At 48.5% G+C, this 27,732-nt stretch overlaps 3 pseudogenes; all 3 read right to left on the bottom strand.

Moving 5' to 3' along the window:
- Positions 1–332: 332 nt before the first annotated feature.
- Positions 333–3,230, bottom strand: LOC119358288 (annotated as a pseudogene).
- A 1,655-nt stretch (positions 3,231–4,885) lies between these two features.
- Positions 4,886–6,071, bottom strand: LOC119358287 (annotated as a pseudogene).
- A 947-nt stretch (positions 6,072–7,018) lies between these two features.
- LOC119358285 lies at positions 7,019–27,502 on the bottom strand (annotated as a pseudogene).
- Between the last annotated feature and the right edge of the window lie 230 nt (positions 27,503–27,732).

The following is a 27,732-nucleotide window of genomic DNA, read 5'->3' as shown; positions in this document are numbered from 1 at the left end:
TAGTGCATAGTCCCACAAACAAGTCACATACTTGCTGATACACATCATTGACAATCTCCAAGCACTATCTTTATTCATAAGCACATAGGAAATATCATCATACATGATTGCCTCTAGGGCATATCTCCAACATGTGCGACATGGGACACAACTCACGACAAGGAGTAGAACTGCTAGGTGGACTCAAGTGTTGTGAAGTTGCTATAATATAGTCAGTCTCAAATCATTCGCTAAACATCAAATGTCATTGGTCAGGAGAAATACCGTGCTAGTTTCCATGACTTCTTAAGGCTTGAAATATTCTGGTGCAAAATTGGGAGGCCGATGGGAAATCAAGCATTTGTCTCCTGCGCAAGAAGGATGCCAATGGAAGACGCCTTTACATTATGGGGCATGAGAAGGATGTCGAGGATGTAATCCTTGACCTGGGTGTTCAGTTGAGGATAACGAACATGTAAGTTGTGACCTAATTGTCTAGGAAGACAATATGTACTAAGGCTTTCTCCACAAATACCGGTGGAGGACGCTAAAAGTATAGGCCATCGTCTACTCGTGCATAAAGAGGATGAATAACATATTATCGCTGATCTGGAAAAAGACAAGGTTGATGTCCATGATAAGCAAGTACCAGAGGAGGAAGACAATAGAATAAGACTTACTAACACATAATACAAACTTACCTTATATCACTTCTTGTGCTTTCACATGAGTTCCCCCAGTATCTTGTATTGTCACAATACTTATCTCCCCTTTGCATGTGTTTAGCATCGATTTTTTGGTCCCATATAACGAAACTGATTATTGAGTCTTGGTTTGTATCGACTGTTGATGTTCCTTTCCAAAACCCATATTTTTATAGGATTATTATTATGTCCTTCTATCTGAGACATACATAAATATATGAACCACTTTTCTCCTAGAAAGTGGGAGAAGTGTATGTTTCATTTTCCAGAGAAGCCTTCGGATCTTTCAAAACCATAGCGATTGTTCCTGGACCTTGGGTTCAATATGGGACACAACTCATGACCAGGAGTAGAACCGCTAGGTGGTCTCAAGTGTGAACCTGCAATAATATAGTCGGTCTCATGTCGTTTGCTAAATCTCAAATGTCGTTGGTCATGAGAAATACCGTGGTTGTTTCCATGATTTATTAAGGCTTGAAATATTCTGGTGCAAAATTGATAGGACGATGGGAAATCAAGCCTTGATATCATGCGCAAGAAGGATGCCAATGAAAGAGGCCTTGACATTCTTGGGCATGAGAAGGATGTCGAGGATGTAACCCTTCACTTGGTAGTTTGGTTGAGGATGTTGAGCATATTGTCATCACCTAGTACTCCAGGAGGAGGATATGAACAATATGATCCTTGCTCTGCTAGTACCAGAGGAGGATGTCAGAAATATAGGCCATCATCTACTGTGCATTTAGAAGATAAGAGGGTATAATCATAGATCTGAAATGAGAGGAGGAGGTAATTGATAAGCAAGTACCAAAGGAGGAGAACGATAGAATAAGACTTACAATTATGTGGTCTAATAGATAATACAAACACACCATATTTCACTTCTTGTGCTTGAACATGAGTTGCCCCGGTTTCTTGTATTGTCACAATAATTATCTCTCACTTGCATGTGTTTGGTGGTGATTTTTGGTCTAGTACAATGAAAAGGATTATTGGGTCTTGCTTTGTATCAACTGCTGATGTGCCTTTCCATAAGAAAGCAAGTACAAAAGGAGGACAAAAATAGAATAAGACTTACTATTATGTGGTCTAACCGATAATACAAACTTACCATATATCACTTCTCGTGCTTCCACATGACTTCCCCCAGTTTCTCGTATTGTCACAATACTTACCTCTCACTTGCTTGTTTTTAGTGTTGATGTTCGGTTCCGTATAAGGAAATCGATTATTGGGTCTTGGTTTGTATCAACTATTACCGTGCGTTTCCAAAGGCCATATTTTTCGAGGACTGTTATTATGTCCTTCTCTCTGGGACATACATAAGTATATGATCCATTTTTCTCCTAGAAAGGGAGAAATGTGTATGTTTCATTTTCTGTAGAATCCCTCCGATCTTTCCAAACCATACCAATTGTTAACCCTAGGTGCGACATGGGGCACAACTTACGACGAGGAGTAGAACCGCTAGGTGGACTCAAGTGTAGTGACGCTGCTACAATATAGGCGGTCTCAAATCATTCGCTAAACATTTAATGTTGTTGGCGAGGACAAATACCGTTGCTCTTTCCATGATCTATTAAGGGCATAAAATATTCTAGCGCAAAACTGGGAGGACGATGGGAAAGGAAGCCTCTATCTCGTGCGCATGGAGGACACATTTGAGAGATGCCTTGACATTCTGGGCATCAGGAGGATGTATCCCTTGACCTGGTAGTTCAGTTGAGGATGATGAACATGTAAGTTGTCACCTAATAGTCTAGCAGTAGGATATGTACTAAGGCTTTCTCCACAAGTACTAGTGGAGGACGCTAAAAGTATAGGCCATCATGTATTCGTGAATAAAGAGGATGAACATCATATGATCATTGATTTGAAAGATGACAAGTTTGATGTTCATGATAAGGAAGTACCAGAGGAGGAAGACAACATAATAAGACTTACTAACACATAATACAAACTTACCTTATATCACTTCTTGTGCTTTCACATGAGTTCCCCCGATATCTTCTATTGTGACAATACTTATCTCTCCCTTGCATGTGTTTATCAGTGATTTTTGGTCCCATACAACGAAACCGATTATTGAGTCTTGGTTTGTATCAACTGTTGACGTTCCTCTCCAAAATGCATGTTTTTATATGACTATTATTATGTCCTTCTATTCGGGACATACATAAATATATGAACCACTTTTCTCCTAGAAAGGGGGAGAAGTGTATGTTTCATTTTTCAGAGAAGTCTTCCGATCTTTCAAAACCATAGCGATTGTTCCTAGACCTTGGTTGCAATATGGCACACAACTCATGACCAGGAGTAGAACCGCTACGTGGCCTCAAGTGTTGTGAACCTGCAACAATATTGTCGGTCTCAAGTCGTTCCCTAAATATCAAATGTTGTTGGTCAGGAGAAATACCGAGGTTGTTTCCATGATATATTAGGGCTTGAAATATTCTGGGGCAAAATTGGGAAGGCGTTGGGAAATCAAGCCCTGATCTCCTGTGCAAGAAGGATGCCAATGAAAGATACCTTGAGATTCTGGGGCATGAGAAGGATGTCGAGGATGTAACCCTACACCTGGTAGTTTGATTGAGGATGTCGTGCATGTAATCGTCACCTAGTAGTCCATGAGGAGGATATGAACAATATGATCTTTGCTCTGCTAGTACCACAGGAGGATTCCAGAAATATAGGCCATCATCTACTATGCATGAAGAGGATGAAGAGGGTATAATCATTCATCTGAGATAAGAGGAGGAAGATGTCATTGGTAAGAAAGTACCAAAGGAGGATAATCATAGAATAAGACTTACAATTATGTGGTCTAATAGATAGTACAAACATACCATATATCACTTCTTGTGCTTCAACACAAGTTCCCTCGGTTTCTTGTATTGTCACAATAATTATCTCTCATTTCCATTTGTTTAGTGGCGATTTTAGGTCCAATACAACGAAAAGGATTATTGGTTGTTGGTTTGTATCAACTAGTGACGTGCCTTTCAAAAGCAAGCAAGTACCAAAGAGGACAACAATAGAATAAGACTTACAATTATGTGGTCTAACAGATAATACAAACTTACCATATGTCACTTCTTGTGCTTCCACATGGCTTCCCCCGATTTCTTGCATTGTCACAATACTTATCTCTTAGTTGCTTGTTTTCGGTGTTGATTTTCAGTTCCGTATAAGGAAACTGATTATTGGGTCTTGGTTTGTATCAAATGTTAGCGTGCCTTTCCAAAGGCCATATTTTTCGAGGACTGTTATTATGAGCTTCTATCCGGGACATACATAATTATATGATCCATTTTTCTCCTAGAAAGGGAGAAAACTATATGTTTGATTTTCTACGGAAGCTTTACGATCTTTCCAAACCATACCAATTGTTGACCATGGGTGCGGCATGGGACACAACTTACAACGAGGAGTAGAAGCGCTAGCTCTCAAGTTGTGAAGCCGCTATAATATAGTCGGTCTCAAATCATTCGCTAAACATCCAATGTTGTTGGTCATGAGATATATCGTTGTTGTTTCCATGATCTATTAAGGGCATAATATATTCTAGTGCAAGACTGGGAGGATTATGGGAAATGAAGCCTTTGTCTCCCACAAAAGGAGGATGCCAATGAGAGATATGCCTTGGCATTCTGGGCATGAGGAGGATGTCGAGGTGGTATCCCTTGACCTGGTAGTTTAGTTGAGGATGACGAACATGTAAGTTGTCACCTAATAGTCTAGGAGGAGGATATGTAATAAGGCTTTCTCCACAAGTACTAGTGGAGGACGCTAATATTATAGGCCATCATGCACTCGTGCATAAAGAGTATGAACAACATATCATCATTGATCTAAAGAAGTTAAGTTTGATGTCCATGATAAGCAAGTAGTAGAGGAGGAAGACAATAGAATAAGACTTACTAACACGTAATACAAACTTACCATATATGACTTCTCGTGCTTCCATATGAGTTCCCCCGGTTTCTTGTATTGTGACAATACTTATTTCTCCCTTGCATCTGTTCAACAGTGATTTTTTGTCCCATACAACAAAACCAATTATTGAGTCTTGGTTTCTATCAACTGTTGACGTTCCTTTCCAAAACCCATGTTTTTATAGAACAATTATTATGTCCTTCTATCCGGGACATACATAAATATATGAACCACTTTTCTCCTAGAAAGGGGGAGAAGTGTATGTTTCATTTTCTAGAGAAGCCTTCCGATCTTTCAAAACCATAGCGATTGTTCCTGGACCTTGGGTGAAATATGGGACACAATTCATGACCAGGAGTAGAACCCCTAGGTGGCCTCAAGTGTTGTGAACCTGCAATAATGTAGTCCTTATCAAGTCATTCACTAAACATCAAATTTTTTTGGTAAGGAGAAATACCGCAGTTGTTTCCATCATTTACAATGGCTTGAAATATTTTGGTGCAAAATAGGGAGGGTGATGGGAAATCAAGCCTAGATCTCCTACGCAAGAAGGATGCCAATGAAAGAGGCCTTGACATTCTAGGGCATGAGAAGGATGTCGACGATGTAACCCTTGACCTGGTAGCAGTTTGGTTTAGGATGCCGAGCATGTAATCGTCACGTAGTCCTCCATAAGGAGGATATGAACAATATGATCCCTGCTTTGCTAGCATCAAAGGAGGATGCCAGAAATATAGGCCATCATCTACTATGCATGAAGAGGATGAAGAGGGTATAATCATTGATTTGAAATAAGACGAGGAGGATGTCATTGATAAGAAAGTACCAAATGAGGACAATGATTGAATAAGACTTACAGTTATGTGGTCTAATAGATAATACAAACATACCATATATCACTTCTTGTGCTTCAACATGAGGTCCCCCAGTTTCTTGTACTTTCACAATAATTATTTGTCACTTGCATGTGTTTAGTGCTGAATTTTGGTCCAGTACTATGAAAAGGATTAGTGGGCTTTGGTTTGTATCAACTGGTGATGTGCCTTTCCAAAATCAAGCAGGTACCAAAGGAATACAACAATATAATAATACATACAATTATGTGGTCTAACAGATAATACAAACTTACCATATATCACTTCTTGTGCTTCCACATGACTTCTCTCGGTTTCTTGTATTATTAATACTTATATCTCACTTGCTTGTTTTTAGTGTTGATTTTTGGCTCCGTATAAGGAAACTGATTATTGGGTCTTGTTTTGTATCAATTATTAGCGTGCCTTTGCAAAGGCGATATTTTTTAAGCACTGTTAACATGTCCTTCTCTCCGGGACATACATAAGTATATGATCCATTTTTCTCCTAGAAAGGGAGAAAAGTGTATGTTTCATTTTCCAGAGAAGCCTTATGATCTTTCCAAACCATACCAACTGTTGACCCTGGGTGCGACATGGGACACAACTCACGACGAGGAGTAGAACCGCTAGGTGGACACAAGTGCTATGAACCTGCTATAATATAGTCGGTCTCATGTCATTCGTTAAACATCCAATGTTGTTGGTGAGGAGAAATACCATTGTTGTTTCCACGATCTATTAAGGGCACAAAATATTCTAGCGCAAAACTGGGAGCACAATGGGAAATGAAGCCTTTATGTCCCATGCAAGGAGGATGCCAATGAGAGATGCCTTGACATTCTGGGCATGAGGAGGATGTCGAGTATGTATCCCTTCACCAGGTAGTTCAGTTGAGGATGACGAACATGTAACTTGTCACCTTATAGTCTAGGAGGAGGATATGTACTAAGGCCTTCAACACAAGTACTAGTGGAGGATGCTAAAAGTATAGGCCATTGTCTACTCGTGCATAAAGAGGATGAACAACATATGATCTTTGATATGAGAGAAGACAAGGTTGATGTGCATGATAAGCAAGTACCAGTGGAGGAAGACAATAGAATAAGACTCACTAATATATAATACAAACTTACCTTATATCACTTCTTGTGCTTTCGCATGAGTTCCCCTAGTATCTTATATTGTCATAATACTTATCTCTCCCTTGCATGTTTTTAGCAGTGATTTTTGGTCCCATACAACGAAACCGATTATTGAGTCTTGGTTTGTATCAACTGTTGACGCCCTCTCCAAAACCCATGTTTTTATAGGACTATTATTATGTCCTTCTATCTGGGACATACATAAATATATGCACCACTTTGCTCCTAGAAAGGGGGAGAAGTGTATGTTTCCTTTTCTAGAGAAGCCTTACAATCTTTCAAAACCATAGTGATTGTTCCTGGACCTTGGGTGCAATATGGGACACAACTCATGACCAAGAGTGGAACCGCTAGGTGGCCTCAAGTGTTGTAAACCCGTAATAATACGATCGGTCTCAAGTCATTCGCTAAACATCAAATGTTGTTGGTCAGGAGAAATACCGTGGTTGTTTCCATGATTTATTAAGGCTTGAAATATTCTGGTGCAAAATTGGGAGAGCGTTGGGAAATCAAGCCTTGATTTCCTGCACAAGAAGGATGCCAATGAAAGATTCCTTGACATTCTGGGGCATGAGAAGGATGTCGAGGATTTAACCCTTCTCCTAGTAGTTTGGTTGAGGATGTCGAGCATGTAATCGTCACCTAGTAGTCCATGAGGAGGATATGAACGATATGATCCTTGCTCTGCTAGTACTAGAGGAGGACGCCAGAAATATAGGCCATCATCTACTTTGAATGAAGAGGATGAAGAGGGTATAATCATGATCTGAAATAAGAGGAGGATGATGTCATTGATAATAAAGTACCAAAGGTGGACAATGATAAAATAAGACTTGCAATTATGTGGTCTAATAGATAATACAAACATACCATATATCACTTCTTGTGTTGCAACACGAGTTCCCCCAGTTTCTTGTATTGTCAGAATAATTATCTCTCACTTGCATGTGTTTAGTGGTGATTTTTGGTCTAGTACAATGTCGGTGCAACAAATTCTGGGGCCCTTGCCCAGGCTGTGCACAGGCCTAAGGACAACATTGCAGCACCCAAGATCAGACCAAGCACAAGAGATCAACTCTTTGAAGGATTAAAGTACAGATCAAGAAGACCAAGACGAGCTAGTGAAGCAAGATATCACTAAGGGAGAAACCTCCCTTGACGGGAAGGCGAGCCTGGCAAGGTTGGGGTTACCACGGAAGCAAGCTTCCAGATCGTCCCGGCAGGCTTGCCGGGGCTTGCGGAGGCAAACCACTCCACCGCACCACCTCACAGCAACGCAAGTCATCGATCAGTTCAGTGTCAAGCTCCTAAGTGACAAAGCGGCTGCCTCCTGCCGCATGACAGCCACTTCCTACGAAAAATGCCTCCAAATGACACCCGTCCTAAGATGTGTCAAGCAAGCAGACGTGAAGCTGGCAAAATAGCCCAGCAAGGCTTGCCGGGCGCACCACAGCGCATTTAATGTGCTCTGTCCACCTGCAGAGTTAGGTATGATAGCACTGTTTGCTATCTAACAGTGTGTAAAAGACGGATTTGCGACTATGATGACCCCTTTATCTGTAAAAGGAGGCCCATGGCAACCGTAGAGAGGATTCGGACCCTCAGACATTCATACGCGCGTAGCTACTCTCGCCCCAAGGCAACCTTGCTGGGCAAGAGCGCTGCGTTCTCCACCATTATCCACCAACAATCCACCAAAGCAGGAGTAGGGTTTTACCCCTCGTGGCGGCCCGAACCTAGGTAAATATTGCCTGTGTGATCTTTGTCGTGCTGTGTTGCGCTTCTCCTCTCTTTGTGCAACGTGCGCATTCCCTTTGCGGAACCAAAAGGGGCTCATGGTCCCATAGGTGGCCGTGGTTTCCCATGACATCTTTGGCGCGCCAGCTAGGGGGAGTCACTTGTGTGAACCTGAGAGCGTAAGTAGCGCATCATCTTCATCGACATTTTCATCATCAGCGGCTCCTTCGACTTTGGCACCCAAGAAGAAGCCCGTGCCGCAGATCACCCGTCCACCTTGAAGGCACTGCTGCCTGTGACCGCCGATGCCGCAGGGAATGCGGGGACTCATGAGGATGTGGACGTTGTGGGGGACATGCTCGCAGGCGGTGTTGTCACCAGCTCCCCCGCGGCTGAAGCAGGAACGAGAGGCACCTGAGAAGGACACCGCCAGTAACATCCCGGTGACCATGCTCCATGAGGTATGGGTAGAGAGATAATTCCTTCTATCCCTCCCTGCCTAGCCGAGGGGCATAGCCACGGTGGTGACGTTCGCCCTGAGGCGAATAGCAATCCTTCGGCCGCCCCTGCCGTGGACGCGGTCGCAGGACATGTAGCACCCCCCCCCAGAGCAAATTGGCCATCCAATGCTCCGAACGGGGTCATTGGTGCACACACGCCACCACCTCATCACCACACCATTCAAGCGACTGGCTCCCGACGGTGGGAGCCCGATGCCGCCACTGCTGGCACCGTCAGGAGCCGGGCGGCGCTGCTTCTATATCATCCTCACTTATGCCAAGTACCGCTTTGGAGGCCATGGCGCGGGCCCGGCTACTGCTGAGATTTCCGCTGGCAGCTGATCAGATGGATGAGTGGAGAGCCACCATTCAGAGTCTGATTGGTTGTACCGAGGCTGGAGGCTCACAGCAAGCTGGCCCTCCACAGCCTCCCTAGATGATGACGGTAGCCCATGCAGCTGGCCATGCGGAAGGGGCCACCCCCACGGTGCAATCCCCACCGCAGCAACCAATATGAGTGCTGCACGACCAAGAGCTTGATGGTGTCTCGATGGCTTCATCTGATCCTTGAGCATGTCAAGGACGACGGTGAGTCCCGGAGGACAGGCAGAGGGAAGGCGCGCGCTTCACCATCGAGCGACGCCGCGACAACCACCGCCGGTCCGATGGGTGCGATGGCCCCGACGTCGACGAGCCCGCGCACGACGAAGGCGGATACCTACCCTTCGAGGCTGGGTGCTCTTCCTTCACTCGTGAGCTGCGGCAAGTTCATTGGCCGTCAGCTCACACGTTCAAGCCAGAGATACCAAAGAAGTATGATGGGAGACTGAACCCGACAGAGTTCTTGAGTGTCGGTGTCAAAACCGGCGGATCTCGGGTAGGGGGTCCCGAACTGTGCGTCTAGACCGGATGGTAACAGGAGGCAAGTGACACAAAGTTTTACCCAGGTTTGGGCCCTCTTGATGGAGGTAAAACCCTACGTCCTGCTTGATTAATATTGAAGATATGGGTGTTACAAGAGTAGATCTACCATGAGATCAGAGAGGCTAAACCCTAGAAGCTAGCCTATGGTATGATTGTATGTTGTGATTGTTGTCCTACGGACTAAAACCCTTCGGTTTATATAGACACCGGAGAGGGTTAGGGTTACACAAGGTCAGTTACAAAGGAGGAGATATCCATATACGTATTTCCTAGCTTGCCTTCCACGCCAAGTAGAGTCCCATCCGGACACGAGACGAAGTCTTCAATCTTGTATCTTCATAGTCTAACAGTCCGGCCAATGGAGATAGTCCGGCTATCCATAGACCCCCTAATCCAGGACTCCCTCAGTAGCCCCTGAACTAGGCTTCAATGACGATGAGTCCAACGCGCAGTTGTCTTCGGCATTGCAAGGCGGGTTCCTTCTCTGAACACATCACAGAAGAATTTGAATACAAGGATAGTGTCCGACCCTGCAAAATAAGTTCCACATTCCACCGCAGAGAGAATAATTTTTTTGCAAATCTAATTTACTGGCTTGTTTTGACAGCATGACGTCATGTCATGGCCCGGTGATTATTCGAACCGTTTCTCTTAACCAGCTCCACACATAACGTGAGGCGGTTTCTTGACACACCTTGCCGAAGCGGAGATCGTGTTCCCCTAATTATGGGATTCTCATTAATGTGGTCGTGGGTAACCCAACTGTGTCTAGGACCCCTAGATTATAGGCAAGTCCCAAATGGCTACGGAGAGGACGCTTGATATTCACCCTCTTTATAAGGGGACAAGGTTTTTGCTTTTTCCCTCTCGTGCTCAAGCAAGCCCTTCCCCCGCCTCGAGTTCTAACACCCAAAGCCCAGGTTAGGTGCTCCGGATCTTCAACCATGTCCGGATCCAGCCTTCAAGGCCGATGGATGCCCTCCTCTATCACGGAAGAGGACATTAAGAAGTTGAGGGAGGCCAGATACCTGACCGCCGAGGTTTCGCATCGGCTGCCTGCTCGAGGGCAGGTCGTCCCTACTCCCGAACCCAACGAGAACGTTGTGTTCGTCTCCCACTTCCTCCGAGGTCTAGGCCTCACTCTGGATCCCTTCGTCAGGGGCTTGATGTTCTATTACGGGCTAGATTTCCATGATCTAGCTCCGGACTCCTTTCTCCACATCACGACATTTATTATCGTGTGTGAGGCCTTCCTCCGTGTGACCCCTCACTTCGGCCTGTGGCTCAAGACCTTTCAAGTACAACCGAAGATGATCGAGGGGCAACATGCAGCGTGCGGAGGTGCATCAATAGGCAAGATGGCAGGAGCTCGATGGCCGAAAGGCTCCTTTCCAGAGGTGTTCAAATTATGGCAACGGGAGTGGTTTTATGTCACGACTCCCAGAAGTGCCAAGTGGGCGGCTGCCCCCGCTTTCCGCCCGGGCCCCCCACCACAGCTGATGTCATGGATTAGCAGGGGTCTAAGCTGGGGTCCAGCCAAGGACGTGCCTATACTGCAAAGCCGCATCCTAGATCTCTTCGAGGGAGATTTTAATTTGGTTGCGGTAATACAAGTTATGCTGGTTCGTCAAGTCCAGCCTTGCAAACGCCGGCCCCTGCGCTTGTGGGAGTTCAACCCAGAGGGACTACATGCCATTCAAAGTTTCCTCAGCCTGACGCACGAGGAGATGTACAAGTCATTCTTCGGACCTCAAGTGGGATGTCCGGATATCACCGAGGACATGGGCCTGAGCAGTAACCGCGCCGCCGAACAAGTAAGAAATCCCCTAGCTGAACACGCTGTCTTTCATTCGAAGTTATTTCTGAGAGTTCGCCTTTTGACCAGGACTGGCTAACAAAGGCGAAGATGATTCGGTGTTTGGCCCCCCTCCCTGAGGGTTTGGAAAATCTGGTATTGGAGAAGATGCTCGAGGTCGCACCTTGCCCGGAGCTCTTGAAGGAAGATACCGAGGGAGATAATACGGGCGGACACGGGCCCCCATCGCTATCCGCTCCAACCGAGGGAACGAGTGTCTCCACGAAGGAGGACGATCGGGGGAGGAAAAGGACTGCTTCCGAGGATCCGAAAGCCGAAGCCTCCAAATGGGAGAAGAGGTCTCCCACTGAGGGTCCTGCCTTGGGGGGTGTTTTTGCCGCACAGAGTCTGCGGGGGGATCAGCCCTCCAATGAGTCGTAAGTGATCCAAAATATTTTAATAGCAAGGGTATGCTATCTTTTTCCTCTGAGAAAATAACCACCGCATCTATCTTGCAGTTCAGGCCTCAGCCCCTCTCAAATGAGCTCGTCTTCGGGGGATCTTCTTCCAGAGATGATGGAGAGCGAAACGCCTCCCCCGGACTCCTCCGCTCCAGAAGCGGGCGACCCCGAAGTGTCATCGCGGAGGGCCTCTCCGGATCCGGTGAGGCCAGAAGATAATCCCGTAGACCCCCGAAGTCCCCAGTGTCTGGCTCCAGAAGAGAGCATACGAAAGAGTCCGGCACCGTCTGGTGTGCGGTCGGACATTTGAGGGAGTTGGTGGGGCAAGCGGCCATCTCAGAAGAGCACCGTACGGTGATGGGTACGGTGATGGAGAGAATCTCGTCTGCTGAAAGCGGATTACATGAAGCCTTTATGAGTCTATTGACAGGCTTGGAGGTATATGAGATAATATGTGATAGTACTGCACATGTTAGGTGTGCCCTGTGTAGATAGTAGCCCCTGAGACTCTAGTTGTCGCCAAGAACGGCGGCGAACAGAGGATCATATTCCCAGGCAATAACCAAACTGCCTCTATGTGCAGGTGGTGGGAGCTCCGGTGGCTAGTCGGACTAGGGAGTGTGCCCAATTAAAACGGCAACTGGATGCGGCAGACGCCGACCTCGAGCTTGTTAACAAGAGGCTTGACGAGGCACAAGGTAAGTGTTATTATCCGGTGAACGCCACATAGTAAGAGCGGCATAATGCCAGTATCTCTAATATGTTGTGACTGCAGATGGAGCTGCCACCGTGGAAGCCTTGCGGGTGGAACTTGCCCGAGCCAAGGAACAAGCAAGGATTAGTAATGCGGCTGCTTTGAAGGCGGCCGAAGAGTTGAAAGCCGAGAAGGCCGCACATTGTGAGAGTCAGGAGAAGATGGCCAAGATGGTCGTAGAATTAAAAGACACTGCCGACCGTTGCCGGGTCCTTGAGAAAGAAAACCGATCGAAGGCAACGGACCTTGAGAAGGCCGCAGCGGCAGACAAAGACACCCGTTCTGCTATGAGAGCGAAGAAGGAGGAGCTGCGGGAAGCCGGGGATATTGCGGCTAGGAAACCCTTCATGTTACGGAGGAAGTTCGGAGATCCCCGATATGCCCCTCTGGATCGGCTATGGAGTTTGGCAGATGCGTATATGGATTTGGCGGCGAGCGCTGCCGATGCAGCCAAGTACTTCCAAGGTCAGACAGATCGTGAAGTGGACAAGCTGTTATGGACGCAATTCCATGTTCCAGAGCGTCCGCTTTCATTGACTGACCAGCTAGCCGAATGGGCTAAACTGAATAGGTTGTCCGGACTCGCCATGAGGTCCGTTGCGGATCAGCTATGGCCGGAAAGGCCAAAGCCGAACAACTATTTCAGCTTAGTGCAGCAGTTCCTTGATGCAGTGTCGCGCATTAATGCGATGAAGAGGTCGGCGTGCATAGAAGGCTCACGAATGGCCCTTGCCCGTGTTAAAGCATACTGGGCGTAGATGGACGCTACCACTGTTGCGGTGCAGGGTTCGGCCATAGGCCAGGTGGCTGCCGAACACTATTTCGAGGAGGTTCTCGAGGGTGCTCGTTTGATAGAGGCCCAGTGCTCGAAAAATATTATGTTTGAGTGATATGTATTCTCATTGTAAGCACAATGCTTTTATGAATTTTTTATAAGGTTATTTTTATACTTTTGCCTGAAAGTAGTATGATGCCTCCTGTGCGGCCATTTATGTATACTTGTGTATAACCTGAAAGATTGCAGCCGTCGGCTTCAAGCCCCACGCATAAAATGCGGGGGTGCTCGCAAAAAATGCGTGTTCACACTTAACCCAACGTCTTGGTCCTATTAAGGAGGTGATAGCGTAGCGAGCGAGGCAACCGAACTATAATGCTTTAACACTTTCACTTAGCCATAGGAGTTTGACAGTGGGGCTACTAGATAGCCCCTGGTGGCTCCGCACTCTCCCGATCGCGGGGTGCGTACATGCCTGGCCGGGAAACGGCCCTTCGTTAAGGCAGAGGAATTCTAACATTCCGATAGGTCACCGAGTGGTTGACCAGTCTCACGCTATATCATGACAGTCAATTTTCGGCTTTCTCTACTAAGGTGCTCGTCCGGATGAACCAGCGCACAATCGCAGTAGTTCTCCTGGTGCTACCTTAGCCGGTAAAGCGGAACATAAGGCACCAAAATACAGGAGTCGGGCAAACCCAACATTTGACCAAAGACAATGATTCGGAGCTGATGCATATAAGGCCAAACTCGCGACGCCGAACACTCCCTAAGGTATTCAGTCTTTATGGTATAAACCGGGCCCAAATAGTGCCTTTCGTAAGAAACCCCTTGTGTCCAGGTACGTGCATTATTCTGACGTGGCCACATGCCAAGACGCCAGCATACTTCTCAACTGTGCTGAGAATGCGGTGGATATGTATCAACAAGAGACAGTAAAAAAGGTTTATGCAGGGTCTTAATCTGAAAAGAATCCTTGGAACGGGTCCCTGCTGCACGTCTGCGCCTGTGTCTCCGTTGTGCCGTATCCTGGACGGGTGTAGCATGATGATCATCTGTAAAAGAGAGGAGCTTAGGTGAAAAAAGTTGTCGTGCAAAAAGATAGTTGTTTAAAGAAATCATGTATAATTCTAGGTAAGTAAGAATTGCCACTTGTCTGCGCATGTTGAGCCCCTTGTATTTGTAATAGTGGTGTGATCATTGATCCGGTATAAATTGCATATGGCTGCGCTGGACTCGTCTAGCCGTGTCCGAGGTCGTGACGGCCTGCTAAATGCTTTAGTTGATGAGGCAATTTTTAGTGTGCGGCTGCCAGGGCAGCCGCATGCTCTTCGGCGCGCAGAGATCGCTTAGTACTTCCGTTCACTGTAATGATGCCATGTGGACCGGGCATCTTGAGTGTGAGGGAAGCGTAGTGTGGTATTGCGTTAAAGCGAGCGAAAGCTTCGTGTCCGAGTAGTGCTTGATAGCCACTTTGAAACAGAGCGATGTGGAATGAGCCCCTGGGCCTGGCATTACTCCTTTAAAGGTAATATTGCTATGGCAAATTTTTGTTGGGTCTATCCCCATTTCGCGGATTGTATCCTGGTATATTAGGTTTAGATTGCTGCCACCATCCATCAGGACTCGTGTGAAGTGGTATCTGTCAATTATTGGGTCTAATACCAGGGCAGCCCATCCTGCATGTTGGACACTTGCTGAGTAATCACGATGGTCGAAAGTGATCGGTTGAGACGACCAGTGGCAGGACTCCGTGGTGATAGGCCTTCGGGCGTATTTTGTTGGGAGTGTCGTTTTGTTTCTGCCATTGATCATGTGTAACACGTTTACTGTTTTGACTTCTGGTGGAAATTTCATTTGTTCCCCAGTGTCTTCCTTGAGAGGCTCATCCTCATCTTCGCTTGGTGTATCATTCCCCTTGTGTACGGCGTTTAGCTTGACGGACTGCTTGAAGACCCAACATTCTCTGTGGGTGTGATTGGCTGGTTTGCCAGGGGTGCTATGGACCTGACATATTTGGTCCAGAATTTTGTTTAGGCTGGACAGTTCGTCTCTGGCGCCTTTAGGAGGCGGCTTTTGCTGACATGGCCGAGAGCTTTTGAATCCGGCGTTTACTGTCATGCTCTTCGTGTTGTCTCTTTTATTCCGGCGTTTGTTATTGTTGTTGCCTCATGATTTCCTGTTTCCATCTCTAACTTCAGATGTACTGGGGTCGTTGGAGCTGCATCGGGCTAGCCAGCTGTCTACACCCGCGTAAAAGCAGGTCATGAGGCTTGTTAATGCTGCCATTGTTCTCGGTTTTTCTTGGCCGAGGTGTCGGGCAAGCCATTCGTCACGGATGCTGTGCTTAAAAGCTGCCAAGGCTTCGGCGTCCGAGCAGTCAACAATTTGGTTCTTTTTAGTAAGAAACCCGTGTCAAAGCTTTTGGGCTGACTCTCCGGGCTGTTGAGTTATATGACTCAAAGCATCCGCGTCTGGAGGTCGGACATAAGTCCCTTGAATGTTTGCCCAAAAAGCGTCTTCGAGCTCTGCCCAGCTTCCAATGGAGTTTTCAGGGAGGCCTTTAAGCCAATGACGAGCTGGCCCTTTGAGTTTGAGTGGTAAGTACTTGATGGCGTGGAGATCATCTCCTCGAGCCATATGGATGTGGAGGATATAGTCCTCGATCCAGACCCCAGGGTCTGTTGTTCCGTCGTATGCCTCTATGTTTACAGGTTTGAATCCCTCTGGAAATTCATGATCTAGCACCTCATCGGTGAAACATAGGGGGGGTGCGGCACCCCTGTATCTAGGTGTACCGCGTTGTTCAGATGTTTTTGTGTTATATCGTGTGCTGGGGCGCACTTGCGTGGTCCATAGATGGATCTGGTTACGATGTCCTTTTGGTGCAAGCCCTCGCGTGAATCGCGTATTGTCTTGTGGGTGGCATTGTTTGCCGCTCTATGTTGGCCGTGAGGTCGTCTATCCGACCAGGTGGCTGTTTTGATTTTTGGTTGTGAGGGGTCTGAGGCCTCCTCATCGAATTTAGGTAGCAACTTCCGCTTTGGGTAGCTCTTGGTGGGGCGATTGTCGCCATACTTTGCTACTGTGTTGAGTACTTTACTCCATCTGATTTGGAGTGTGTCATGCGCAGCCTTGAGCCTTTGCTGCTGCTTTTTCAGACTCCTCGCGGTGGCAACAAGCCTTTGACGGGCATTCTGCTGCTCCGGGTGCCTGTCCGGTGTTGTGTCGTCCGGACTATTATCTTTGACAGAATTGGTTTGTTCGGTTTGATTCTCCATATTGTCGTGATCCGGTAGTGGTTCGCCCTGCTCCAATGCTGGGTCTGTGTTATCATTATTTCTGGCAAGGCGTGATTTGGGGCGGCGCTTGCGCCGCCGCTTTGACTGCTTCTCGAGGGAATAAGCCTTCGGTGCGTCATTCTGTTCCTTGTCATCTTCCTTTGGTGTGTCCACCATGTATACGTCATATGATGAATTGGACGTCCAGCGCCCTATGGCGGTGGTTCCTCTTCGCCTCCCGCATCATCGTCCATACCGTCGATGTCTGCAGAGTCGAAGTCGAGCATGTCGGTTGAGTCATCGAGAGTGGCTATTAAGTGGGTGGTGGGTGGGCGTTGAATTTCGTCGTCTGCATCCCAATCCTATTGGCCATAATCCGGCCAGGGATCTCCAGACAAAGAGAGAGACCTTAGTGAATTCAGAATGTCGCCAAAGGGCGAGTGCTGAAAGGTATCTGCGGTGGTGAATTCCATGATCGACGCCCAATCGGATTCGGTTGGCGGGGGTGCGGGCGGTTCGGAGTCAGAAAAGGAGTCTGGCACCTTGGAGTCATGGGCTGTGCATAGGATTATGCTGGTGTTCAGCTCGATCGCCGTTGAGACTACATCCCCTGAGGCGTTGTCTAGCCACCCGTCCTCGATTAGCGTAGCTGGCTCCGAGCTAAGGGTCGGAGCTGATGTGGGCGCGGCCTCTGGGGTATCGTTAGGTGGCAAATCTAAGTCATACCCATCGCGATAGTGCGGCGCGCCCGGCTGTGGCTCGAATCCGTCGAAGATCAAGTCCCCACGGATGTTGGCCGTGTAATTCAAACTTCCAAATCTGACCTAATGGCCAGGGGCGTAGCTTTCAATCTGCTCCAGATGGCCAAGCGAATTAGCTCGCAGTGCAAAGCCGCCGAATATGAAGATCTGTCCGCGGAGAAAGGTCTCACCCTGGACCGCATCGCTATCGATGATAGTAGGAGCCATCAAGCCTAACGGCGACGACACAGAGGAACTCTCAATGAAAGCACCAATGTCGGTGTCAAAACCGGCGGATCTCGGGTAGGGGGTCCCGAACTGTGCGTCTAGGCCGGATGGTAACAGGAGGCAAGCGACACAAAGTTTTACCCAGGTTCGGGCCCTCTTGATGGAGGTAAAACCCTATGCCCTGCTTGATTAATGTTGAAGATATTGGTGTTACAAGAGTAGATCTACCATGAGATCAGAGAGGCTAAACCCTAGAAGCTAGCCTATGGTATGATTGTATGTTGTGATTGTTGTCCTACGGACTAAAACCCTTCGGTTTATATAGACACCGAAGAGGGTTAGGGTTACACAAGGTCGGTTACAAAGGAGGAGATATCCATATACGTATTGCCTAGCTTGCCTTCCATGCCAAGTAGAGTCCCATCTGGACACGAGACGAAGTCTTCAATCTTGTATCTTCATAGTCTAACAGTCCGGCCAATGGAAATAGTCTGGCTGTCCGGAGACCCCCTAATCCAGGACTCCCTCATTGAGCATCTACACCATCGCTATTCAAGTTGCCGGGGGAAGAGACGAGAAGGTTTTTGCCAACTACTTCCCTTTGGCGCTCAAGCCAAACGTGAGGTCTTGGCTGATGCACCTGCCGGAGAACTCCATCTCGACCTGGGCTGACCTGTGCCATGAGTTCATTGGTGCCTTCACGGGCGGCCACCAAGAACCAGGCGGCCCGGCGATTTGCAGCTTCTCCCGCAGAAGGAAGGAGAGACTCTATGGAAGTACATGCAGAGGTTTAGCCAAGTCCACATAAATATTCCAGATATCCACCCGGCAGCTGTGATAGCTGCGTTCCAGTCCAACGTGCGCAACCTTTGGATACATTCCAAGATGAATGTTCGGTTGCCCAAGACTGTGAAGGAGCTTTACACCTTGGTGGACAAGTGTGCTCGGGTGGAGGAAGGGAGAAAACTCCCTGGAGAGGAAGATGGCGTCGACATCGACTCAGAGGATGACGACAAGGCCACCAGCCAAAAGAAGAACAAGAAGCATAACAAGAGGCGCAAGGATAAGGCAGTAACAACCGTTGAGGGATCGCGCACACCTAGTACCAGCAAGAAGGTTAAGGCTAAAGCCCCCGGCAAGGAAGTTGCTGCATGCACCGATTGTCGGGAGGTTGCGGCTGCCGAGAAGGCTGGGAAAGGTGATGGTCCGTACTGCAAGATTCATCGGACCAAGGGCCACGATCTCCAGGATTTCCATCAAGTTGAATAGCTCATCAAGAAGTAGAGGGCTGGGTATGAGAAGCATGACAAGGAAAAAGGTCAGAATGGCACTGGCGTGAAGGGTCGAGGCGGCGAAGCAAGTCGCTCCGGCAAGGATCCTCAGAATCAAGGAAAACCCGCCAAAGGCCGTGAGAAGGAGTATCACAAGGATGAAAGTGATGGAGGGGATGAAGAGGAAACCACTGAGTAGGAATTCCAGAGGGCCACTAACGCCATGTGCATTGACGAGGGTGCATCTCTGCACTCCTCTCACCGCCAGCTTAAACAGTGGGCACGTGAGGTCAATGTTGTGGAGCCAACAACAGACTCTCAGAAGCCACTCAAGTGGTCATGCACACCTATCATCTTTGACGAAGTGGACCACCCTGACCGCACCACCGCGGTAGGGTGTTTGCCGTTGTTGGTCTCACCAACAATCCGCAACCTCAAAGTCACAAAGATGTTGGTTGACGGCGGGGCCGGGTGAATCTGATTTCCCCAAAAGTCATCAGCAGACTTCAGATAGAAGAGGAAGAGCTCAAGGTCACGGGCACGTTTCAAGGAATCAATCCCGGAAGGATTCATCCTAATGGAAAGATCATGTTGCCAGTGACATTTCGGAGGAGAGTTGAACTACCAGATTGAGAAGGTTGTGTTTGATGTGGTCGACCCCCCCTTTCTGTACAATGGAATCCTTGGGCGCCCAGCTCTGGCCAAATTCATGGCAGCATCCCACTATGCCTACAACACCTTGAAGATGCCAAGGCCGGTGGGCGTCATTTCCGTTCCGTCAGACAAGAAGGACACAATTATTTGCGTGGATAAGATGTACCGGGACGCAGTTGCGGCAGAGGCCGCTGAAGCCGCAGCTCCCGCCAAGGAAAGCAAAAGAAAGAAAAAGGCTAGCAGGGATGCTAGCAAGGAATCCGGGAAGCATACCTCTTCGGAGTATGTTGCGCCTGTTGATGACTTGCCGGAGAGTTCCAACAGCAAGAGATCCAAGGCTGCTGCACCCCATGTGAAAAAGGTCCCAGCAGGGCTGGCTGGCGCTGATGGTACTTTTACTATCAGGTGCACCCTCGATCACAAATAGGAAAGCATGCTCGTTGCCTTCCTGCGGGTGAATATTGATGTGTTTGCTTGGCAACCATATAATATCCCTGATGTTCCTATGGAGGTAATTGAGCACCACCTTGGTGTCTGCCCACATGCCTGACCCGTCAAGCAGAAGGTCTGAAAGCAAGCCTTGGAGCGGCAGTAGTTCATTGCCGAGGAGATCAAGAAACTTGAGGCAGCTGGTTTGGTCAGAGGAGTAATACATCCAACGTGGTTAGCAAACCCAGTGGTCACACGCAAGGCTAACATAAAATGGAGACTTTGCATAGATTTCACGGATCTTAACAAGGCCTGCCTAAAGGACCCAATTCCCTTGCCGCGCATCGACCAGATTGTGGATTCTACTTTCGGGTGTGATTTGCTCTCCTTTCTAGATGCGTACTCTGGATATCATCAAATCTTTATGTCCTAGGAAGACTAAGAGAAGACCTCATTCATCACCCCATGCGGCACATACGGCTTCGTGCGAATGCCTTTCGGGTTGAAGAGTGCCAGGTCCACTTTTGCAAGAGCAGTCCAGATTGGTTTTGAATCATAGTTGCACAAGAACATTGAAGCTTATATGGATGATATTGTGGTCAAGACCAAGGATAGATCGACCTTCATCCAGGACTCAGAAGAGACGTTTTCTAATCTGCACAAGATCAACTTGAAGCTGAACCCGGAGAAGTGTGTGTTTGGCGTTCCCTCTGGCAAGCTACTTGGTTTCTTTGTGTCCATCGCGAGATAGAGGCCAACCCCGATAAGATCAAGGCTATCAAGCGGATTCAGGCACCCAAGATAGTTAAGGATGTGAGGCGTTTGACAGGGTGTGTTGCCACGCTTAGCAGTTTCATCTCCAAGTCTTCCGAGCGTGCCTTGTCGTTCTTCAAAATTCTGAAGAAGGCGGGACCCATGAAGTGGACTCCGGAAGCAGACGCAGCACTGCAGGATTTGAATACCTACTTGTCTTCTGTGCCCACTTTGGTTGCTCCCAACCCACAAGAGTCGTTGCTGCTATAACTGGCGGCAACTAATCAAGTGGTTAATGCAGCACTAGTGGGGCAGCAGGAAATAGAGGAAGCAGTAGCCTCAGCCAGCATTCCTTCCAAGGGAGAGAATGAGCACAGCCCGGCAAGGCCAGACGTAGGTCAAGATAGAGAAGAGCATGGCAACAGAGTCAACCCCAATGATGCGGCAAGGAAGAAAGTGGTGCAACGCCCAGTATACTTCGTCATCTCTCTATTATAGGGGGCTAGATCCAGGTATTCTGGCGTTCAAAAATTGATTTTTTCCTAGTCATGGCCTCAAGGAAACTGCACCACTACTTCAAAGCCCATGAGATCATGGTTGTCACCCGCTTCCCTTTGCAAAGGATACTCCGAAACCCTGAGGCTACCGGCAAAATAGTGGAGTGGGCATTGGAGTTATCCAACTTTGGCTTAAAGTTTGAAAGCACATCAACAATTCAGAGCAGAGCACTGGCAGAGTTTATTTGCAGAATGGACACCAACCCCTGATGAAGAGGTACTGGAGATAGTTATTCTCGACAAGGAAGCACCCCAAAAATGGATTATGTATTTCAATGGTGCCTTCTCCCTAAAAGGTGCAGGGGTTGGTGTGCTTCTTGTTGCTCCCATTGGGGAGCACCTGAAGTACATCGTCCAGATGCATTTTCCCCAGGAGGAAGTGACCAACAATACTGCAGAGTATGAAGGGCTCCTTGCCGGGCTCAGGATTGCAACAGAGTTGGGAATCAAGAAACTGATCATTCGAGGAGATTCGCAATTTGTGGTACGACAAGTCAACAAGGATTACCAAAGTCTATTGATGGAGGCATATGTCGAGGAAGTGAGAAGACTAGAGGAGCGCTTCGATGGATTGCAAATAGAGCATGTGCCCCATGCGAAAAACAACATTGCTGATCATCTATCGAAGTGCGTTGCACAGAAGCTTCCTATGGGACCAGGAACTTTTGTTCTCCAACTTACTCAGCCCTCCGTGTCCCCAGCAACAATGTCTCAGAAGAGGAGGAATCTGGACTCCGGCAAGCCTCTCTCGGTAGAGCCTCCCGGGGCTCCTAGTAGAGAGCTTGATGGGAACAACTCCCCTTTAGCTGTTGAGCTACCCCCTCCCACCATACCACCGGTCCTCGTGGTCGAGGGGTGCGCTCCCATGAAGGAGGAGGTGCCGCTAGTCCTCATTGCCGAGCCCCAGGCTCCAACTTGGGCACGGCACATAGTTCATTTCCTCCAAACCGGAGAACTTCCCGTAGAGCAAGAAGAAGCTGAAAGAGTATCCCGAAGGGCTAGTATGTATCAGTTTGTCGATGACACACTATACAAAAGAAGGCCCAGTAGTGTAAAATTGAAGTGCATTTGCCAGGAAGAAGGAAAGGAACTGCTGGCGGAAATACACAAAGGCATGTGCGGCTCCCACATTGGATCAAGGGCCTTGGTTGGGAAAGCATTCCAGCAAGGATTCTATTGACTCATATCCCTCCAAGATGCGGTCGAACTAGTCACCAAATGTGAAGCCTGCTAGTTCCATTCCAAGAATATCCCTCTGCCTGCCCAAGCTCTTCAGACAATCCCTTTGTCATGGCCGTTTTCAGTCTGGGGGCTCGATATCCTCGGCCCTTTACCCCGAGCTGTCGGGGGCTTTGAATTCTTGTTCGTTGCAATCGACAAGTTTACAAAGTGGCTAGAAGTAGAAGCCATGAGGAAGGTGACTGCTCAGTCAGCTGTCAAGTTCTTGAAAGGATTGGTGTGCCGCTTCGGGGTCCCTGCCCAGATCATCACTGACAACATCATCCAGTTCACGGGCCACGCCTTCATGCAATATGTTCATGCCCTCGGAAGCAAGATCTCATTTTCCTTTGTTGCACATTGCAGAAGCAATGGACAAGCTGAGAGGGTGAATGCTGAAGTGTTGCAAGGACTCAAGAAAAGAACATTTGAAGGCTGCAGAAGTGCGGCATGTGATGGATCGACGAGCTTCCGGTGGTTCTTTGGTCCCTCAGAACGACACCAAATCGAGCTACCGGGCAGACTCCCTTCTCCCTAGTCTGTGGGGCAGAAGCAGTTATCCCCACGGAACTCATTTACGGGTCGCCTCGAGTGCTTGCCTACGATGAACTAGCGCAGGAGCAGCACTAGCATGACGATGTTGTGCTTCTGGAGGAGAACCGTCTTCAGGCTGCTACACGTGCTGCATGCTACTAACAAGCCTTGCGTCGCTATCATAGCCACAAGGTTCATGCCTAGTGTTTTGAGGAAGGCGACCTTGTCCTTAGGCGCGTTCAGTCCGCCAAGGGTACAAACAAGTTGACACCGGAGTGGGAAGGCCTTTACCGGGTGGTACGAGTCACCAGACCTGGCGCAGTCCGTCTGGAGATCGGAGATGTCATTCAATTGCAAAACTCATGGAATATTGAGAATCTCCGCAAGTTCTACCCGTAAGGCGTGGCTGTCAGGCCCTACCCGACAACCACCCTTTTGTATAGGCCTTGCCTCAGTTGCATGTGACCCCTTGTACAAAGCCAGGCGCAGACCTTGAGCTATAGAGAAATAAATGAAGCACTAGGGGGCCCCGACATATAGCATGCATGCATAAGCATATCATGAGCATCACATGTTCGTGTAGATAAGATCGCATCTGGCATCATTTTCATCTGCATAAACTGCAGGCTCTTGCCGTGGACTTGGTCCCCAAGAAGAGATGAGAAGACAAGCCTACACTGCGATCCCCGGCAAGCCAAATAGATATGTTCTTTCTCCTAATCCATACGTGTTCTGTAGGTAAAGACTTATGCATAAGAAAACATCGATGCCCTTTGAAATGTAGGTGCTCTCATCCTTTGACTCAAACGTTGCTTCGGTCGGGATGGTCGCAATGGCCTTTGATGGAAAAGGACTGGCGGGGGGCTAGTCCCTCTTTATGGTTTTTGCCAGGTAGGCCTAACTCTGCGGCAACAAAACTGAGGGTACTGACAGGATAGCTTATCGGGGGAAACTTGTTTACTTAAAAGTATAGATGCATCCCACCTCTGCATGGACATGTTACATGCACGAGTCCCGGCAAGGTTTATCTTTTTCATTAATATGCTGATCGACAAGTACAGACCTTATAGAACACAAACATGGATTAAAGAGATTACATAATTTGAACTAAAGTTTGCCAAGTGCCTATAGATTTAAGATAAAAAAAGATAAGTGCCTCGTGACGCCCTTTATTGTCCCTCTCCTCCTAGGCATTGCGACAGGAGGTGAAGAGGGCGAAAGGAGTGCCTGGGAAGAGGCCCAGCCTGACCCTGTCGGGCTCCAGGAGAGGTAGCCTGGCGGGGATAGGTGGGCACAGACGAAGGTGATCGTGAAGAGATCGGCGGAGGCGACCCGTCAGCCGCCACCACCAGGGCCAGCAGGACACGGTAGGGTGAACGAAGTTGCAACCCGCGAGGAAGCCTACCGGGAACCAGCTAGAAGGCTGCTGGAGGAGCCAGGAGCACCATCCCCACCCCTGCATCCAACTCCCCGGCAAATCACCTTGCCGGAGAGGAGATGCAGGTGCAGATATTGGTGCCGCCACCTGACAGTGACGGTGCGGCTGGTGTTCATCCGGAGTCAGAGTCGTCGCCCTCCCAGCCGACGCCGTCGTCATCGCCGTCACTGCCCTCCTCGTCGCTATCACTCGAGGAGGAGCTTTCGTCATTGGTCAAGCTCTCCGCACAGCACCCTAAGCGAGCACCCAAGCTCCCAAAAACCTTGATGGAAAGGAAATCGTCCTCCATTAACATAAAATGGAGGACGTGCCCTTCCAACAAGCTATGGGCACGAGCAAAAGTCTTCCAGCCTTGATGGAAGTACATGACATGAGGGGCGGGGAAATCTACACCCACCCGTATGTTGCCATTCCCGCAGCCCCTCATGTGCTGTCTCAAAGCTCGCGGCTGCTCAAGCTCCATCACCCTTGCAAATGGAGTAGGGAGGCAGAGGCGGCCATGCAGAGGCTTATACAGCCTAAGGACGAACTCCAGGGGCTGGTCTCCAATGTGGCCTTCCATCGGGGGAGGGGCGGCCTGCGGGGGCGCAATCAGAGCGCCACCCCGTCCCCCTCGGCCTCGTATGCCATGTCGACCTTGACCTCGTCCTCTCCCACCTCCTCTCGTAGCCGGCTCCATCCCCGCATCCTCGGAGGGAGGAGGGAGACGATGTCGATTAGAAGCTCTCATCGCCACTTAGGGAGGGCCGGACCCTCGACCTCTCACCATGACAGACATGGGCTATTGCAGAAACGAAGAAGGAGGGAGGTGTGGAGGAACGTCTCTCACCACGCCCCCTTTTTATAGGCGGTCGTGGCAGGGGCTGGATTTTCTTCGTAGAGGTGGCCGCCCCACTCGTCCAGTCCGGTTCCTCCTCGCCATCAATGGTTTGAAGAATCAAGGCCGACCCCCTGTGCCAACCTACGGTGCCTGGCTTTCTGCCATGGCGCTCATTCCCGCGCCCTCCACATCTGCAGCCAACCTCGCGCAATGCATGCGATACACATGGCGGAGGCGTTTGGAGTAGGGCGAGTAGTGGGGTGGTAGTTACCTCCCCATGAACAAAGGACATGGGTAACTCCACGGATCGTGGCCCATTTTATCCATCATTGCAATTGGCGTTACACGACGCGCGGGAGAACCGGAAACTGGCCTAGGCTCAGGTTAATGAAGAAGCAAAGAAAATCTCAAAGGGCGAAGCCACCCCTATGCTCCTACCTGTGCACTGGTTGGGGCCTACCTCGACGACGCCCGACAGCGCGTACGGTCCAAGCCCGGGGGCTCCTGTCGGTGCAACAAACCCTGGGTCCGTTGCCCAGACTGTGCACGGGCCTAAGGACAAGATTGCAGCACCCAAGATCAGACCAAGCACAAGAGATCATCTCTTTGAAGGATTAAAGTGCAGATCAAGAAGACCAAGACGAGCCAGAGAAGCAAGATATCGCTAAGGGAAAAACCTCCCTTGCCGGGCAGGCGAGCCTGGCAAGGTTGGGGTTACCCCAAAAGCAAGCTTCCAAATCATCCTGGTAGGCTTGCCGGGGCTTGCGAAGGCAAACCACTCCACCGCAGCACCTCACAACGACGCAAGTCATCGTTTAGTGCAGTGTCAAGCTCCTAAGTGACTAAGTGGCTGCTTCCTGCCACATGGCAGCCACTTCCTACGGAAAATGCCTCCAAATGACACCCATCCTGAGGCGTGTCAAGCAAGCAGGCGTGAAGCTGGAAAAACAGCCCGGCAAGGCTTGCCAGGCGCACCTGATGTGACATTGAGTGGCACATTTAATGCGCTGTGTCCGCCTGCAGATTTAGGTATGATACCATTGTTTGCTGTGCTATCTAATTAGTGTGTAAAAGACTGATTTGCCACTGTGGTGACCCCTTTATCTATAAAAGGAGGCCCATGGTAACCGTAGAGAGGATTCGGACCCTCACACATTCATACACGCGTAGCCACTCTCGCCCCAATGAAACCTTGCGGGGCAAAAACACTGCATTTCTCCACCATTATCCACCATCAATCCACCAAAGCAGGAGTAGGGTTTTATGCCTCACGGCGGCCCAAACCTGGGTCAAAACTGCCCATGTGATCTCTGTCGTGCTGCGTTGCACGTCTCCACTCTTTATGCAACATGCCAATTCCCCCCGCCGAACCAAAAGGGGCTCATGGTCCCATAGGTGGTCGTGGTTTCCCATGACATGCAACGAAAAGGATTATTGGGTCTTGGTTTGTATCAACTGGTGATGTGCCTTTCCAAGAGAAAGCAAGTACCAAAGGAGGACACTGATAGAATAAGACTTACAATTATGTGGTTTAACAGATAATACAAACTTACCATATATAAATTCTTGTGCTTCCACATGATTTCCCTCGGTTTCTTGTATTATCACAATACATATGTCTCACTTGGTTGTTTTTGGTGTTGATTTTCAGTTCCATATAAGGAAACCAATTATTGGGTCTTGGTTTGTATCATCTGTTAGCGTGCCTTTCCAAAGGACATATTTTTCGAGGACTGTTATTATGTCCTTCTCTTCGGGACATACATAAGTATATGATCCATTTTTCTCCTAGGAAGGTAGAAAAGTGTGTGTTTGATTTTCTAGAGAATCCTTCTGATCTTTCCAAACCATACCAATTGTTGACCCTGGGTGTGACATGGCACACAACTCATGACGAGGAGTAGAACAGCTAGGTGGACTCAAGTTTTGTGAAGCTACTACAATATAGTCAGCCTCAAATCATTCGCTAAACATCCAATATTGTTGGTCAGGAGAAATACCATTGTTGTTTCCATGATCTATTAAGGGCATAAAATATTCTAGCGCAAAATTGGGAGCATGATGGGAAATGAAGACTTTATCTCCCGCGCAAGGAGGATGATAATGAGAGATGCCTTGACATTCTGGGAATGATGAGGATGTCGATGATGTATCCCTCGACATGGTAGTTTAGTTGAGGATAATGAACATGTAAGTTGCCATCGAATAATCTAGGAGGAGGATGTGTACTAAGGCTTTTTCCACA

Source organism: Triticum dicoccoides, chromosome 2A, assembly GCF_002162155.2.
Source record: "Triticum dicoccoides isolate Atlit2015 ecotype Zavitan chromosome 2A, WEW_v2.0, whole genome shotgun sequence".
Classification (NCBI taxonomy): domain Eukaryota; kingdom Viridiplantae; phylum Streptophyta; class Magnoliopsida; order Poales; family Poaceae; genus Triticum; species Triticum dicoccoides.
Note: the sequence above shows the minus strand (reverse complement) of the source record. Positions and strands in the feature narration are given on the sequence as shown.